Source organism: Pongo abelii, chromosome 9, assembly GCF_028885655.2.
Source record: "Pongo abelii isolate AG06213 chromosome 9, NHGRI_mPonAbe1-v2.0_pri, whole genome shotgun sequence".
NCBI lineage: Eukaryota > Metazoa > Chordata > Mammalia > Primates > Hominidae > Pongo > Pongo abelii.
In genome coordinates this window covers 60,194,785-60,207,322 of record NC_071994.2, presented here as the reverse complement: position 1 = coordinate 60,207,322, position 12,538 = coordinate 60,194,785, and the positions used below count along the sequence as shown (strand labels likewise).

Genomic DNA, 12,538 nt, shown 5'->3' with positions numbered 1-12,538 from the left:
GACCTCAAATGATTTACCCACCTCAGCCTCCCGAAGTGCTGGGATTACAGGTGCAAGCCACTGAGACCAGCCAAAAAGTAAACACTTACTTACCCTATAACCCAGCATTCACACTCCTAGGCATTTATCCCAGAAAAATGAAACATTTTTCCACATAAAAACTTGTACATAATTATTCACAGCAACTTTACTTGTAATAGGGAAAAACTGGAAATAAGCAAATGTCGTATGATAGGTAAATGGTTAAACAACTGTGATATATCTATACCATGGAATAAAACTCAGTAATGAAAAGGAATTGATACATACAACTTGGACGGATCTCAAGACATTATGCTGAGGAAAAGAAAAAAGCCAATCTGAAAAGGTCTATAATGTTCTCAAAATATATTTTTTTATATGTAGAGATGGAGAACTGATTATTAGTGGTTGCCAGGGGTTAGGGATGGTGGTGGGGAGCAGGAGGATGTAACTACAAGGGAGTAGCATGAGGGAGATCTTTGTAGTGATGAAATAATTCTGTATTTTTGTGGGTTTTTGTGTTATGTTTTTGTTGTTGTTGTTGTTGTTGAGACAGAGCCTCCTTCTGTCACCCAGACTAAAGTGCAGTGGTACAATCTCGGCTCACTGCAACCTCCACCACTGGGTTTAAGCTATTCTCATGCCTCAGCCCCGCCAAGTAGCTGGGATTACAGGCACACACCACCATGCCTGGCTAATTTTTTTGTATTTTTAGTAGAGCCAGGGTTTCACCATGTTGGCCAGGCTGGTCTCGAACTCCTGGCCTCAAGTGATCCACCCTCCTTGGCCTCCCAAAGTACTGGGATTACAGGCATGAGCCACTGCACCTGACCATAATTCTTTATCTTGACTGCAATCATAGTTATACACAAATTAACACTCAAATAAAATAACAGAAGTATATAAACACATTGTATCAATGTCAGTTTCCTGGTTTTGATATTGTTCTGTAGTTAAATAAGATGTAACCATTGGGGGAAACTGAGTGAAGGGTAAACAGAGACCTCTCTATTATCTTTGCAAATTCGTGTGTCTAAAATTATCTCAAAATTAAAAATTATTTTAAAATGTGTTAGAAAATTACAAATAACCAAATGTTTCTTTTGAGAGTATCTCTCTTAGGCAAACAGAAACATTCTTTAACAATGAAACATTAAAGACCAAAGATCATATGGCTAGTTATGTAACATAGACCAGACTCCAACACCTGTCCAGGGCCCTTCCCAACCTAATTATCTCAGGACAAAGCACCATCAACTGTGATAACAGGAGCTTTTTGTACAGATGCTCTTTCTCTTGATTGGCCCTGGTGAAGGACTTTATTTTACACTAGATGCTCCTGATGTATATGGCACTAAGCCATCAACTTAAATGCAAAATAATCCGTGTTCAGAAATAAAATGTGATTCAGTCAACCAAACATGTGCCCAAGAATTTTCAGCTTCCAGGTAACATACTACTTTGTGTCAGTCCCGTAGTAGGAGACAATGTAAGCAAAGAGAGATAGCAGGAAAATAAACTATTAGAGTTCTCCAGAGAACAGAACCAATTGAGAGATTTATTATAAGGAATTGGCTCACGTGATTCTGGAAGCCAGTAAGATCTGCAGTAGGCACGCTAGAGACCCAGCAGAGCCAATGGTGCAATTCCTGCCCTCAGGCCAGGAAAAACCCTGACTTCCCAGCTTGCAGGCAGTCAGGCAGGAGGAATTCCCTTTTATTTGGGAAAGGGTCAGCCTTTCATTCTATTCAGACTTTCAACTGATTGGTGGTCCCTCCCTACATGCACGCATTAGGGAGATCAATCTGCTTTACTTAGTCTCTTGATTTAAATGTTAAACTCAGCCATGTGCGCACGGTGGCTCATGCCTGTAATGCTAGCACTTTGGGAAGTGGAAGCAGGTGGATGGCTTGTGCTCAGGAGTTCAAGGCCAGCCTGGGCAATGTGGCAAAACCTTGTCTCCACAAAAACAAAACAAAACAAAAAAATTAGCTGGGCATGGTGGCATGTACCTGTAGTCCCAGCTACTTGGGAGGCTGAGGTGGGAGGATTGCCTGAGCCTGGGAGGTTGAGACTGCAGTGAGCTGAGATCATGCCTCTGCCCTCCAGCCTGGGCAACAGAGGAGACTCTGTCTCAAAAAAATAATGGTTAAAAAATTGAAAAAATGTTAAACTCATTTAAAACACCCTGACAGAAATGCCCAGTGTAATGTTTGACAAAATACCTGGGTATCCCTTGGCCTACTCATGTTGATACATAAAATTAACCATCACAGTAAGACACAGTCCCTTCCTCTTGAGGGTCTCTAGTATAGCAACAAGTAGCACCTTGCTGCTCTCAAATTAGAGAGGGCTTTCCAGGAAGAACGGAAGCCACCTGCCCATGAGCCTTCTACCTTGTAACTTCAGATGAGGACTGCTTGTCCCCCCAACCCCAGGCTTTCAGTTCCCAACCCCCCAGCCTGTTCGCAGCTCTGCCAGCTCAGGGGCTGCATCCCCTTTCCTTTTTGGTTCAGCCAAGAAGCCCAATCTCCCTGACACTTTTTCTCTTTTTAATTCTAATTTTCATTTTACAATCTGTGGAAGAGTTGCAAGTATAGTACAAAGAACTTTTTTGTAAATATTTGATACGTAAGTTGTGCATATGTGCATTACCACCTCCCCAACACTTTAAGATGTTTTTCCTACATATAAGGATATTCTCCTATGTGATCACAATACAAACACCAAAAGTCAAAATCAGAAACTAATGTTGCCATGTTACTAAACTCTTATCTCCAAACCCTATTCAGTTTTTCCCAGTTATCCCAACAATGTCCTTTCCAGCATGAGGATTCAGTTCAGGATCATGGGATGCATTTAGTTGTCGTATCTACAGCCTTCGTTCTGTAACAGTTCCTGATGTCTTTTGTTGGTTACTACAACACTGACACCTTTAGAGATCATAGGCCACATTTTGTGTTTGTCTGATGTTTCCTTATGATTAGATTTAGTGTATGCATCTTTAGGAGAAATATCACATAAGGGATACTGTATTCTTCTCATTGCACCCTATCAGGCAACACATGCCTTCAGGTTAGCCCATTACTGATGATATTTGCTTTGATCCCTTAATTATAATGGCTCCTGTCAAGCCTCTCTACTATGAAGTTACTCATTTCCCCTTTGTACTTTTTGAAATATTTTGCAAAGAGCTGCTTTAAAACCATGTAAATACACCACATCTCACCAAATATTCAATGTATTCATTTATTCGTGTCTGCATATGCACACAGTTTTCTCTTATTCAATGAGTTATAATCTGTTACTATGGGTATTTATTTTGATACACAAATTGTCCCAGATCTTGCCAGTGTGAGCCCTTGGAGCTGGCTCCTATGTTCATTTGATAATGTCACTATCATTCATTGAGTCCCTCCTTGCTTTCAGGTACAATAAGATGTTCCAAGCTCATCTTACACTTTGCTGTAAATTCAGCCATTTCTCCAAGAAGCCTCAGTTTCTTTTATTGGAAAATGGTGTTCAAAAACCAAGATGTATGTGCTAAGTATTCTCATGCTATTAGGGTGTTGCTATTTCCAGGCCTTCTCAGTGGGCAGAGCTCTACACACATTTATATATATTTAATGATTTCTGTATTTGCATATAGATATATAGATAAATATTGAAAACTGTAAGTTCACACCAAGACCTCCAATTCTAATACAATACCCTAGTAACTTCTCCAACAGTGAGAGACCTGGCTCTCATGATTCTTAATGTATTTACTCATTGGATCAATCCCCCTGTATGTAGCCAGTCTTCCATTGGGTGCCTTCCTCATGCAGATGCCCTCCTTACCTTACTCAAGGCTCTGACATCCCACATCAACCACACTGCAGATCTTCCTCCATCCCCCCCCACACTTGGACTCCCTCCTTACTCTGTCCTTGTTCCAACTCCTCGTCTATGTCATCACACCCACCCCACAAATGCCTTCCTTGCCTTACCACCTTGATTGGGCAATTTCCTTATCCCACTGGAGTGCCAACACCTTAAGCAGAGCCATCCCTGTCAAGTGCACCCACCAACCTGCATTGCCTCCTTAGTACCCTCCTTTTGGCATAGGAGGCTCCTCTTCCTCTCCCCATACCACAACACACACACACACACACACACACACACACACACACACACACACACACACACACACACACACACACCCCCAACACCTGCCTTGCTCACACCCTCCAATGGCTCTTGGACTAATTTCTTCAGGAGGGGGAGAAAAAAGTTAAGAGGCCCAAACACTTCTTTTTTTGTTTTGTTTTGCTTTTGAGGCAGGGTCTTTCTCTGTCCCCTAGGCTGGAGTACAGTGGTGCCATATCAGCTTGCTGCAGCCTCCATCTCCCGGGTTCAAAGGATCCTTCTGCCACAGTCTCCCAAGTAGCTGGGACTACAGGCATACGCCACCACATCTGGCTAATTTTTGGTTTTTTTTATTTTTTATTTTATTTTTTTAGTAGAGGCAAGGTCTTGCTATACAGCCCAGGCTGGTCTTAGACTCCTGAGTTCAAGTAATCCTCCTATCTTGGCCTCCCAAAGTGCTGGGATTACAGGGTTGAGCCACAGTGCCTGCCCCACTACCCCTCAACACTTCTTAACAGGCCATCCTATTGTCATTTCCACTCCAATTATCATATCACTAGCCAGACTGAGTCAGCTTCCCAGACCCACAGGGAAATACAAACCCACACACCTGTCACATTATAGAGGGGTTTTAGACTGAGGCAGCCCTAAAGTACTGCTGCACAGCTCAGGGGCCATGCAGCATGTGCTTTGTCACACTACTTTGGCAACTCCAGATATCAATGTCTTTGCCTCTTTTTCCAGAACACTCAGACACACACCTAGGCCCATATCCCACAGCATCCACAACCCATCCTCAGAACACAATCCACAAGTTCTGGTCATTGTTTTTCAATATATTGCAGAACACATGAAAACACTTTACAGCATTTAAGGCAATAAATAAATAAATAAATAAATAAATAAATAAAGGTCCCAAACACCTCTTCTTATAAACATGGCCCTGCTTTAGCAACAGGTCTCCATTATGAAGCAATTTGGATTTGGACATCCTATCAAGTTACTTAAAACTAAACTCTGCCATATAGTGTTTTACTTGGTATTTTTTGTGTGGGCACAGTCTAGTGTGATCAGAGAAGCCACACAGACATAAATTATCAGTCCTGATTCCATCGATTATTAGATATGTACTTACCCTGAACATCTGTAAGATGGGAGTAAATGGTGTTTACCACAAAGAGTTAGTGTAAGGATTCGATGACAGAACTTGCATTTGAGCCATCTGGAGAGAATGTTAGTTTTAGCACTAACGATCGTTATATAATACTGCTGAGGAGGAAGGACTGACATCACCCTGCTTGAGAATCTAGTATATGTTGGGCATTTCCTATCCATTCATGAGCCTGAGAGTACTTGAGAAGTTTTGATCTTGGACACTGCTGTTCAGCTTTAAGGATGATGAGGGGGAAATGGAAAGAGTCCCCAAGGGACCAGTGTTAGAGACAGATAGAAAAGGGCTGCCTGAGCCAGGCGGGGTGACTCACACCTGTAATCCCAGCGCTTTGGGAGGCCAAGGCGGGTGGATCACCTGAGGTCGGGAGTTCAAGACCAGTCTGACCAACATGGAGAAACCCCACTTCTACTGAAAATACAAAATTAGCCAGGTATGGTGGCACATGCTGTTACCCCAACTACTTGGCAGGCTGAGGCAGGAGAATTGCTTGAGAGGCAGAGGTTGCGGTAAGCCAAGATCGCGCCATTGCACTCCAGTGTGGGCAACAAGAGTGAAACTCCATCTCAAAAAAAGAAAAGGGCTGCCTGGGTCCCTGGGAAGACCCAGCTCCCCTCTGTATCCTAGCCAACTCCTTAAGTGCACACAACCTCAGCTGACCACATGGGTGGCAGTGATAGCAAATGGTGAGGTGGGTGGGGGTGGGGGTCCTGCAGCTCACCTTCTGACCTGAGTAAGAATGGAGAGATCAGAGATGCATAGACTTTTAAACTGGTACGGTTCTTAGAGATGGTCCTTGGCCTTCTGTTTTTTGGGTTTTTTCTTTTTCTTCTTCTTCTTCTCCTTCTCCTTCCTCTCCTTCTTCTTCTTCTTCTTCTCCTTCTCCTTCTCCTTCTTCTCCTTCTTCTTCTCTTCTCCTTCTTTCTTCTTTTTTTTTTTCAGAGTCTTGCTCTGCCACCAAGACTGGAGTGAAGTGATGTGATCTCAGCTCACTGCAACTTCCACCTCCTGGGTTCAAACGATTCTTCTGCCTCAGCCTCACGATTAGCTGAGACTACAGGTGCCCGCCACCCACCCGGCTAAATTCTGTATTTTAGTAGAGACAGTGTTTCACCATGTTGCCCAGGCTGGTCTCGAACTCCCAACCTCAGGTCATCCACCCACCTTGGCCTCCCAAAGTTCTGGGATTGCAGGTGTGAGCCATCACCCCGGCTCTCTGTTTCTTTTTCTATAAAGTGAGGGGCTGGAGTATTTGTCTGAGGACCCAAAGGGACCTTTGGGACCCAGGGAGAACTAGAATTCGTGACTCCTGACCTCCAGCCCTAAGCACTTCCCTCAGATCAAAGGTCCCCTTTGGCTTGCCTGTCAGTCCTCTTTTAGAAATTGGCTGCATTTATAGGTGGAGAAACTGAGAGAGGGCAGAGCTGGTATGCTAAAAAGTGGAAGGCTCAGCAGGAGATCTGCTTCCTCCCTCTTGTGAAAACAAGGTCCTGTGCTTGTTTTTCCACATCTACTGTAGACACTCAGGAGGATCCCCGGCCACTGTGGACTCACCCTGGTGACCAGGCCACACTGTGGCAGTCGTCATGAAGGGATCCTCCACACACTTGTCATGGAGTGGGAGCACATAGCATCTCGTGAACTCTTCTGGTAGGTAACTTGTGGCAGGTGGCAGGAGGCTGAGTTTAGGGAAGACAGCTAAGAAAGGAAGGAAGGAAATTCACAGTTACATAGCCCTTACTATCTGTCAAGCTCAATCATCTCACTTCTCACAACTACCTATAGGTAGGTTTTGTTTTACAGACGATGAAACTAAAGCTTAAAAAGTGAAGTAAAGGCTGGGTGTGGTAACTGATGTCTGTAATGCCAGCCAAAGTGGAAGGAGTTCTCAACCAGCCTAAGCAACCTGGTGGGATCCTGTCTCTACAAAAAATGTTTTAAATATTAGCTAGGCATGGTGGCACACCTGTTAGTCCCAGCTACTCGAGGGGCTGAAGCAGGGGGATCACTTGAGCCCAGGAGGTCAAGGTTGCAATGAGCTATGATGGTGCCACTGCACTTCAGCTTGAGCAACAGGGTGAGACTGTCTCAAAAAATATATATTTTTTTTCTTTTTATTGAGACGGAGTCTTGCTCTGTCACCCAGGCTGGAGTGCAGTGGCGCGGTCTCGGCCCACTGCAAGCTCCGCCTCCCGGATTCACGCCATTCTCCTAGCTCAGCCTCCCGAGTAGCTGGGACTACAGGCACCCACCACCATGTCCGGCTCATTTTTTGTATTTTTAGTAGAGGTGGGGTTTCACTGTGTTAGCCAGGATGGTCTCGATCTCCTGACCTCATGATCCACCCACCTCAGCCTCCCAAAGTGCTGGGATTACAGGCGTGAGCCACCGCGCCCGGCTTATTTTTTTCCAATTAAAATATATTTTTTCAATTAAAAAATATATATATCTAAAATAAATAAACACATAAAGTGAAGTAAGGGCAGGTGCAGTGGCTTACACCTGTAACCCCAACACTTTGGGAGGCTGAGGATGACAGATTACCTGAGGTCAGTAGTTCAATACCAGCCGGGCAAACATGGCAAAACCGTGTCTCTACTAAAAATACAAAAGGAGCCGGACGTGGTGGCGTGCACCTGTAATCCCAGCTACAAGAGGCTGAGGCAGGAGAATTGCTTGAACCCAGGAGGCGGAGGTTACAGTGAGCCAAGATCGTGCCACTGCACTCCAGCCTGGGCGACAGAGCAAAACTCCACCTCAAAAAAACAAACAAAACAAAACAAAACAAACAAAAACAGAAATTGGAGACCAGCCTGGGCAACATAGCAAGATCCTTTCTCTACAGAAATGTTTTAAAAATAGCCAAGTGTGGAGACACGTCTCTGTAGCTTCTCAGGAGGATGAGATGGGAGGTTTGCTGGAGCCCAGGAGTTTGAGGCTGCAGTGAGCTATGATTACGCTACTGCACTCCAGCCCAAGCAACAGAGTGAGACCCCATCTCTAAAAACAACCGTGAAACAAAATAACAACAGCAATAATAATAATAATGCTTTTTCAAAAAGAAGGAAAGGGAAAGTTTGTTTTTAATACTTTTTTAAATTATACTTTAAGTTTTAGGGTACATGTGTACAACGTGCAGGTTTGTTACATATGTACACATGTGCCATGTTGGTGTGCTGCACCCATTAACTCGTCATTTAACATTAGGTATATCTCCTAATGCTATCCATCCCCCCTCCTCCCACCCCACAACAAACCCCGGTGTGTGATGTTCCCCTTCCTATGTCCATGTGTTCTCATTGTTCAATTCCCACCTATGAGTGAGGACATGTGGTGTTTGGTTGTTTGTCCTTGCGATAGTTTGCTGAGAATGATGGTTTCCAGCTTCATCCATGTCCCTACAAAGGACATGAACTCATCATTTTTTATGGCTGCATAGTATTCCATGGTGTATATGTGCCACATTTTCTTGATCCAGTCTATCATTGTTGGACATTTGGGTTGGTTCCAAGTCTTTGCTATTGTGAATAGTGCCGCAATAAACATACGTGTGCATGTGTCTTTATAACAGCATGTTTTGTAATCCTTTGGGTATATACCCAGTAATGGAATGGCTGGGTCAAATGGTATTTCTAGCTCTAGATCCCTGAGGAATTGCCACACTGACTTCCACAATGGTTGAACTAGTTTACAGTCCCACCAACAGTGTAAAAGTGTCCCTATTTCTCCACATCCTCTCCAGCACCTGATGTTTCCTGACTTTTTAATGATCGCCATTTTAACTGGTGTGACATGGTGTCTCATTGTGCTTTTGATTTGCATTTCTCTGATGGCCAGTGATGATGAGCATTTGTTCATGTGTCTTTTGGCTGCATAAATGTCTTCTTTTGAGAAGTGTCTGTTCATATCCTTTGCCCACTTTTTGATGGGGTTGTTTTTTTCTTGCAAATTTGTTTGAGTTCGTTGTAGATTCTGGATATTAGCCTTTTGTCAGATGAGTAGATTGCAAAAATTTTCTCCCATTCTGTAGGTTGCCTTTTCACTCTGATGGTAGTTTCTTTTGCTGTGCAGAAGCTCTTTAGTTTAATTAGATCCCATTTGTGAATTTTGGCTTTTGTTGCCATTGCTTTTGGTGTTTTAGACATGAAGTCCTTGCCCATGCCTATGTCCTGAATGGTATTGCCTAGGTTTTCTTTTAGGGTTTTTATGGTTTTAGGTCTAACATGTAAGTCTTTAATCCATCTTGAATTAATTTTTGTATAAGGTGTAAGGAAGGGATCCAGTTTCAGCTTTCTACATATGGCTAGCCAGTTTTCCCAGCACCATTTATTAAATAGGGAATCCTTTCCCCATTTCTTGTTTTTGGCAGGTTTGTCAAAGATCAGATAGTTCTATATATGCAGCATTATTTCTGAGGGCTCTGTTCTGTTCCATTGGTCTATATCTCTGTTTTGGTACCAGTATCATGCTGTTTTGGTTACTGTAGCCTTGTAGTATAGTTTGAAGTCAGGTAGCATGATGCCTCCAGCTTTGTTCTTTTGGCTTAGGATTGACTGGGCAATGTAGGCTCTTTTTTGGTTCCATATGAACTTTAAAGTAGTTTTTTCCAATTCTGTGAAGAAAGTCATTGGTAGCTTGATGGGGATGGCATTGAATCTATAAATTACCTTGCACAGTATGGCCATTTTCACGATATTGATTCTTCCTACCCATGAGCATGGAATGTTCTTCCATTTGTTTGTATCTTCTTTTACTTCATTGAGCAGTGGTTTATAGTTCTCCTTGAAGAGGTCCTTCACATCCCTTATAAGTTGGATTCCTAGGTATTTTATTCTCTTTGAAGCAATTGTGAATGGGAGTTCACTCGTGATTTGGCTCTTTGTTTGTCTGTTATTGGTGCATAAGAATGCTTATGATTTTTGCACATTCATTTTGTATCCTGAGACTTTGCTGAAGTTGCCTATCAGCTTAAGGAGATTTGGGGCTGAGACGATGGGGTTTTCTAGATATACAATCATGTCATCTGCAAACAGGGACAATTTGACTTCCTCTTTTCCTAATTGAATACCCTTTATTTCCTTCTCCTGCCTGATTGCCCTGGCCAGAACTTCCAATAGTATGTTGAATAGGAGTGGTGACAGAGGGCATCCCTGTCTTGTGCCAGTTTTCAAAGGGAAAGCTTCCAGTTTTTGCCCATTCAGTATGATATTGGCTGTGGGTTTGTCATAGATAGCTCTTATTATTTTGAGATACGTCCCATCATTACCTAATTTATTGAGAGTTTTTAACATAAAGTGTTGCTGAATTCTGTCAAAGGCCTTTTCTGCATCTATTGAGATAATCATGTGGTTTTTGTCTTTGGTTCTGTTTATATGCTGGATTACGTTTATTGATTTGTGTATGTTGAACCAGCCTTGCATCCCAGGGATGAAGCCCACTTGATCATGGTGGGTAAGCTTTTTGATGTGCTGCTGGATTCGGTTTGCCAGTATTTTATTGAGGATTTTTGCATCAATGTTCATCAGGGATATTGGTCTAAAATTCTCTTTTTTTGTTGTGTCTCTGCCAGGCTTTGGTATCAGGATGATGCTGGCCTCATAAAATGAGTTAGGGAGGATTCCCTCTTTTTCTATTGATTGGAATAGTTTCAGAAGGAATGGTACCAGTTCCTCCTTGTATGTCTGGTAGAATTCGGCTGTGAATCCATCTGGTCCTGGACTTTTTTTGGTTGGTAAGCTATTAATTATTGCCTCAATTTCAGAGCCTGTTATTGGTCTATTCAGAGAATCAACTTCTTCCTGGTTTAGTCTTGGGAGGGTGTATGTGTCGAGGAATTTATCCATTTCTTCTAGATTTTCTAGTTTATTTGCATAGAGGTGTTTATAGTATTCTCTGATGGTAGTTTGTATTTCTGTGGGATCGGTGGTGATATCCCCTTTATCATTTTTTATTGCATCTATTTGATTCTTCTCTCTTTTCTTTTTATTAGTCTTGCTAGCAGTCTATCAATTTTGTTGATCTTTTCAAAAAACCAGTTCCTGGATTCATTGATTTTTTTGAAGGGTTTTTTGTGTCTCTATCTCTTTCAGTTCTGCTCTGATCTTAGTTATTTCTTGCCTTCTGCTAGCTTTTGAATGTGTTTGCTTTTGCTTCTCTAGTTCTTTTAATTGTGATGTTAGGTTGTCAATTTTAGATCTTTCCTGCTTTCTCTTGTGGGCATTTAGTGCTATAAATTTCCCTCTACACACTGCTTTGAATGTGTCCCAGAGATTCTGGTACATTGTGTCTTTGTTCTCATTGGTTTCAAATAACATCTTTATTTCTGCCTTCATTTCATTATGTACCCAGTATTCATTCAGGAGCAGGTTGTTCAGTTTCCATGTAGTTGAGCGGTTTTGAGTGAGTTTCTTAATCTTGAGTTCTAGTTTGATTGCACTGTGGTCTGAGAGACAGTTTGTTATAATTTCTGTTCTTTTACATTTGCTGAGGAGTGCTTTACTTCCAAGTATGTGGTCAATTTTGGAATAGGTGTGGTGTGGTGCTGAAAAGAATGTATATTCTGTTGATTTGGGGTGGAGAGTTCTGTAGATGTCTATTAGGTCCGCTTGGTGCAGAGCTGAGTTCAATTCCTGGATATCCTTGTTAACTTTCTGTCTCGTTGATCTGTCTAATGTTGACAGTGGGGTGTTAAAGTCTCCCATTATTATTGTGTGGGAGTCTAAGTCTCTTTGTAGATCTCTAAGGACTTGCTTTATGAATCTGGGTGCTCCTGTATTGGGTGCATATATACTTAGGATAGTTAGCTCTTCTTGTTGAATTGATCCCTTTACCATTATGTAATGGCCTTCTTTGTCTCTTTTGATCTTTGTTGGTTTAAAGTCTGTTTTATCAGAGACTAGGATTGCAACCCCTGCCTATTTTTGTTTTCCATTTGCTTGGTAGATCTTCCTCCATCCTTTATTTTGAGCCTATGTGTGTCTCTGCACATGAGATGGGTTTCCTGAATGCAGCATACTGATGGGTCTTGACTCTTTATCCAATTTGCTAGTCTGTGTCTTTTAATTGGAGCATTTAGCCTATTTACATTTAAGGTTAATATTGTTATGTGTGAATTTGATCCTGTCATTATGATGTTAGCTGGTTATTTTGCTCGTTAGTTGATGCAGTTTCTTCCTAGCCTCGATGGTCTTTACAAGTTGGCATGTTTTTGCGGTGGCT

General features: G+C 42.3%; 1 pseudogene; it reads left to right on the top strand.

Annotated features, from left to right (window-relative positions):
* The window catches only part of LOC100434312 (olfactory receptor 7E24-like), a 35,718-nt pseudogene that overhangs the window by 3,906 nt on the left and 19,274 nt on the right, over positions 1-12,538 (top strand).